We start from the raw sequence: 6,128 nt of genomic DNA, 5'->3' as shown, positions 1-6,128 counted from the left end.
TTGCAATGTGTTTGTATCACAATTTATCTATGTGCTACTCTAGCAATGTTATTAAAGTAGTTTTATTCCTCCCGCACGTGTGCAAAGGTGACAAGTGTGTGCACCGTGTTAGTACTTGGTTTATGCTATGATCATGATCTCTTGTAGATTGCGAAGTTAACTATTGCTATGATAATATTGATGTGATCTATTCCTCCTACATATGCATGAAGGTGACAAGTGTGCATGCTATGCTAGTACTTGGTTTAGTCTTTTGATCTATCTTACACTAAAGGTTACTAAAATATGAGCATTATTGTGGAGCTTGTTAACTCCGGCATTGAGGGTTCGTGTAATCCTACGCAATGTGTTCATCATCCAACAAGAGTGTAGAGTATGCATTTATCTATTCTGTTATGTGATCAATGTTGAGAGTGTCCACTAGTGAAAGTCTAATCCCTAGGCCTTGTTCCTAAATATCGCTATCGCTGCTTGTTTACTCGTTTTATCGCGTTACTACCGCTCGCGTTACTACTGCTTGTTTACTATCCCGGGCAAAGCACTTTTCCGGTGCCGTTGCTACTACTTATTCATACCACCTGTATTTCACTATCTCTTCGCCGAACTAGTGCACCTATTAGGTGTGTTGGGGACACAAGAGACTTCTTGCTTTGTGGTTGCAGGGTTGCATGAGAGGGATATCTTTGACCTCTTCCTCCCCGAGTTCGATAAACCTTGGGTGATCCACTTAAGGGAAACTTGCCGCTGTTCTACAAACCTCTCGCTCTTGGAGGCCCAACACTGTCTACAAGAATAGAAGCTCCCGTAGACATCAAGCACTTTTCTCGGCGCCGTTGCCGGGGAGGAAAGGTAAAAGGCACTCATACTCCGGTCCTGTGTAACAGTACTTTTCCGGCGCCATTGTGTTTGTGCTCGAAGCTATTTCCTTTAGATCCCGCAATTGCATCTTTTTGTTTCTTGTTTACACTAGTTTGGCATAATGGACAACAATGAGCTTCTTATTCTATTTCCTGATTTAAAACATGGATTGTTTGATGCGAAAATTAAAAAACCTATGGAATCTTATTTGCATGCTCGGTAGTAATATTAGTATGAACGCTTTGAACACCATTGTTGATAATAATGTAGAAAGTTCTAAGCTTGGGGAAGCTGGTTTTCATGATCTTTTTAGTCCCCCAAGCATTGAGGAGAAAATTTTCTTTGATGATACTTTGCCTCCTATTTATGATGATTATAATGATAGTGGTCTTTTGGTACAACCTACTATGGAGAGTAAATTTTATTGTGATTATACTATGCCTCCTACACTTGATGAGAATAATAATGATAGCTACTTTGTTGAATTTGCTCCCACTACAACTAATAAAATTGATTATGCTTATGTGGAGAGTAATAATTTTATGCATGAGACTCATGATAAGAATGCTTTATGTGATAGTTATATTGTTGAGTTTGCTCATGATGCTACTGAAAGTTATTATGAGAGAGGAAAATATGGTTGTAGAAATTTTCATGTTACTAAAACACCTCTCTATGTGCTGAAATTTTTGATGCTACACTTGTTTTATCTTCCTATGCTTGTTACTTTGCTCTTCATGAACTTGTTTATTTACAAGATTCCTATGCATAGGAAGCATGTTAGACTTAAATGTGTTTTGAATTTGCCTCTTGATGCTCTCTTTTGCTTCAACTACTATTTCTTGCGAGTGCATCATTAAAACTCGCTGAGCCCATCTTAATGGCTATAAAGAAAGAACTTCTTGGGAGATAACCCATGTGTTATTTTGCTACAGTACTTTGTTTTATATTTGTGTCTTGGAAGTTGTTTACTACTGTAGCAACCTCTCCTTATCTTAGTTTTATGTTTTGTTGTGCCAAGTAAAGTCTTTGATAGTAAAGTAAATACTAGATTTGGATTACTCGCGCAGCTTCCAGCATTTCTTTGCTCGTCACGAATCTGGGTCTATTTCTCCGTAGGTAACTCAGAAAATTATGCCAATTTACGTGAGTGATCCTCAGATATGTACGCAACTTTCATTCAATTTGGGCATTTTCATTTGAGCAAGTCTGGTGCCCTTTTAAAATTCGTCTTTACTGGACCGTTCGTTTTGACAGATTCTGCCTTTTATTTCGCATTGCTTCTTTCGCTGTGTTGGGTGGATTTCTTTGTTCCATTACCTTCCAAGTAGCTTTGAGCAATGTCCAGAAGTGTTAAGAATGATTGTGTCACCTCTGAACATGTGAGTTTTTGATTATGCACTAACCCTCTAATGAGTTTGTTTCGAGTTTGGTGTGGAGGAAGTTTTCAAGGGTCAAGAGAGGAGGATGATATACTATGATCAAGGAGAGTGAAAGCTTCTAAGCTTGGGGATGCCCCGTGGTTCACCCCTGCATATTCTAAGAAGACTCAAGCGTCTAAGCTTGGGGATGCCCAAGGCATCCCCTTCTTCATCGACAAATTATCAGGTTCCTTCTCTTGAAACTATATTTTTATTCGGCCACATCTTATGTACTTTACTTGGAGCGTCCGTGTGCTTTTGTTTTTGTTTTTGTTTGAATAAATGCTTGTGTGGGAGAGAGACACGCTCCGCTGGTTCATATGAACACATGTGTTCTTCGCTTTATCTTTTAGTGTTCATGGCGAAGTTTCTTCTTCGTTAAATTGTTATATGGTTGGAATTGGAAAATGCTACATGTAGTAATTCTAAAATGTCTTGGATAATTTGATACTTGGCAATTGTTGTGCTCATGTTTAAGCTCTTGCATCATATACTTTGCACCCATTAATGAAGAAATACTTAGAGCTTGCTAATTTGGTTTGCATATTTGGTTTCTCTAGAGTCTAGATAACATCTAGTATTGAGTTTTGAACAACAAGGAAGACGGTATGGAGTCTTATAATGTTTACAATATGTCTTTTATGTGAGTTTTGCTGTACCGTTCATCCTTGTGTTTGTTTCAAATAACCTTGCTAGCCTAAACCTTGTATCGAGAGGGAATACTTCTCATGCATCCAAAATACTTGAGCCAACCACTATGCCATTTGTGTCCACCATACCTACCTACTACATGGTATTTATCCGCCATTCCAAAGTAAATTGCTTGAGTGCTACCTTTAAAATTCCATCATTCACCTTTGCAATATATAGCTCATGGGACAAATAGCTTAAAAACTATTGTGGTATTGAATATGTACTTATGCACTTTATCTCTTATTAAGTTGCTTGTTGTGCGATAACCATGTTTCGGGGACGCCATCAACTATTCTTTGTTGAATATCATGTGAGTTGCTATGCATGTCCGTCTTGTCTCGAAGTAAGAGAGATCTACCACCTTTATGGTTGGAGCATGCATATTGTTAGAGAAGAACATTGGGCCGCTAACTAAAGCCATGATTCATGGTGGAAGTTTCAGTTTTGGACATATATCCTCAATCTCATATGAGAATAATAATTGTTGCCACATGCTTATGCATTAAAGAGGAGTCCATTATCCGTTGTCCATGTTGTCCCGGTATGGATGTCTAAGTTGAGAATAATCAAAAGCGAGAAATCCAAAATGCGAGCTTTCTCCTTAGACCTTTGTACAGAGCGGCATGGAGGTACCCCATTGTGACACTTGGTTAAAACATGTGCATTGCAAAGATCCGGTAGTCCAAGCTAATTAGGACAAGGTGCGGGCACTATTAGTATACTATGCATGAGACTTGCAACTTGTAAGATATAATGTACATAACTCATATGCTTTATTACTACCGTTGACAAAATTGTTTCATGTTTTCAAAATAAAAGCTCTAGCACAAATATAGCAATCGATGCTTTCCTCTTTGAAGGACCATTCTTTTTACTTTTATGTTGAGTCAGCTCACCTATCTCTCTCCACCTCAAGAAGCAAACACTTGTGTGAACTCGTGCATTGATTCCTACATACTTGCATATTGTACTTGTTATATTACTCTATGTTGACAATTATCCATGAGATATACATGTTACAAGTTGAAAGCAACCGCTGAAACTTAATCTTCCTTTGTGTTGCTTCAATACCTTTACTTTGATTTATTGCTTTATGAGTTAACTCTTATGCAAGACTTATTAATACTTGTCTTGAAGTACTATTCATGAAAAGTCTTTGCTTTATGATTCACTTGTTTACTCATGTCATTACCATTGTTTTGATCGCTGCATCCACTACATATGTTTACAAATAGTATGATCAAGGTTATGATGGCATATCACTTCAGAAATTATCTTTGTTATCGTTTTACTCGCTCGGGACGAGCAGAACTAAGCTTGGGGATGCTTGATACGTCTCCGACGTATCGATAATTTCTTATGTTCTATGCCATATTATTGATGATACCTACATGTTTTATGCACACTTTATGTCATATTCGTGCATTTTCTGGAACTAACCTATTAACAAGATGCCGAAGTGCCGCTCTCGTTTTCTCGCTGTTTTTGGTTTCAGTAAATCCTAGTAACGAAATATTCTCGAATCGGACGAAATCGAAGACCCGTGTTCCTATTTTCACCGGAAGCATCCGGAACACCCGAGAAGGACCGCGAGGGGGGCACTGGGCCCCTGCACCATAGGCCGGCGCGGCCCGTGCCCCGGCCGCGCCGCCATATGGTGTGGCCACCCCTTCGACCCTCCCGCGCCGCCTCTTCGCCTATATAAAGCCTCCGTCGCGAAAACCCCCGAGGCGAAGAACCACGATACGGAAAACCTTCCGCAGCCGCCGCCATCGCGAAGCCAAGATCCGGGGGACAGGAGTCTCTGTTCCGCACCCCGCCGGAGCGGGGAAGTGCCCCCCGAAGGCTTCTCCATCGACACCGCTGCCATCTCCACCGCCATCTTCATCACCGCCGCCGCTCCCATGAGGAGGGAGTAGTTCTCCATCGAGGCTCGGGGCCGTACCGGTAGCTATGTGGTTCATCTCTCTCCTATGTGCTTCAATACAATAATCTCATGAGCTGCCTTACATGATTGAGATTCATATGATGATGCTTGTAATCTAGATGTCATTATGCTAGTCAAGTGAGTTTTACTTATGTGATCTCCGTGAGACTCCTTGTCCCACGTGTGTAAAGGTGACAAGGTGTGCACCGTGTGGGTCTCTTAGGCTATATTTCACGTAATACTTATTCACCGTTGAATGGCATAGTGAGGTGCTTATTTATATCTCTTTATGATTGCAATGTGTTTGTATCACAATTTATCTATGTGCTACTCTAGCAATGTTATTAAAGTAGTTTTATTCCTCCCCGCACGTGTGCAAAGGTGACAAGTGTGTGCACCGTGTTAGTACTTGGTTTATGCTATGATCATGATCTCTTGTAGATTGCGAAGTTAACTATTGCTATGATAATATTGATGTGATCTATTCCTCCTACATATGCATGAAGGTGACAAAGTGTGCATGCTATGCTAGTACTTGGTTTAGTCTTTTGATCTATCTTACACTAAAGGTTACTAAAATATGAGCATTATTGTGGAGCTTGTTAACTCCGGCATTGAGGGTTCGTGTAATCCTACGCAATGTGTTCATCATCCAACAAGAGTGTAGAGTATGCATTTATCTATTCTCGTTATGTGATCAATGTTGAGAGTGTCCACTAGTGAAAGTCTAATCCCTAGGCCTTGTTCCTAAATATCGCTATCGCCGCTTGTTTACCGTTTTATCGCGTTACTACCGCTGCGTTACTACCGCTTGTTTACCGTCCCGGGCAAAGCACTTTTCTCGGTGCCGTTGCTACTACTTATTCATACCACCTGTATTTCACTATCTCTTCGCCGAACTAGTGCACCTATTAGGTGTGTTGGGGACACAAGAGACTTCTTGCTTTGTGGTTGCAGGGTTGCATGAGAGGGATATCTTTGACCTCTTCCTCCCTGAGTTCGATAAACCTTGGGTATCCACTTAAGGGAAACTTGCTGCTGTTCTACAAACCTCTGCTCTTGGAGGCCCAACACTGTCTACAAGAATAGAAGCTCCCGTAGACATCAATGCCACAGCCAACCTTCGTCATGTTTGGTCGCCATTAGACATGTGGAGGGAGAGGGGCTCTCTTTCGAGAGGTTAACCACATAAAGGTTGTTCTCCACATATCCAACAAGGACCAACTTGA

Source organism: Lolium rigidum, chromosome 6 (assembly GCF_022539505.1).
Source record: "Lolium rigidum isolate FL_2022 chromosome 6, APGP_CSIRO_Lrig_0.1, whole genome shotgun sequence".
In the NCBI taxonomy this organism is placed as follows: Eukaryota; Viridiplantae; Streptophyta; class Magnoliopsida; order Poales; family Poaceae; genus Lolium; species Lolium rigidum.
Note: the sequence above shows the minus strand (reverse complement) of the source record.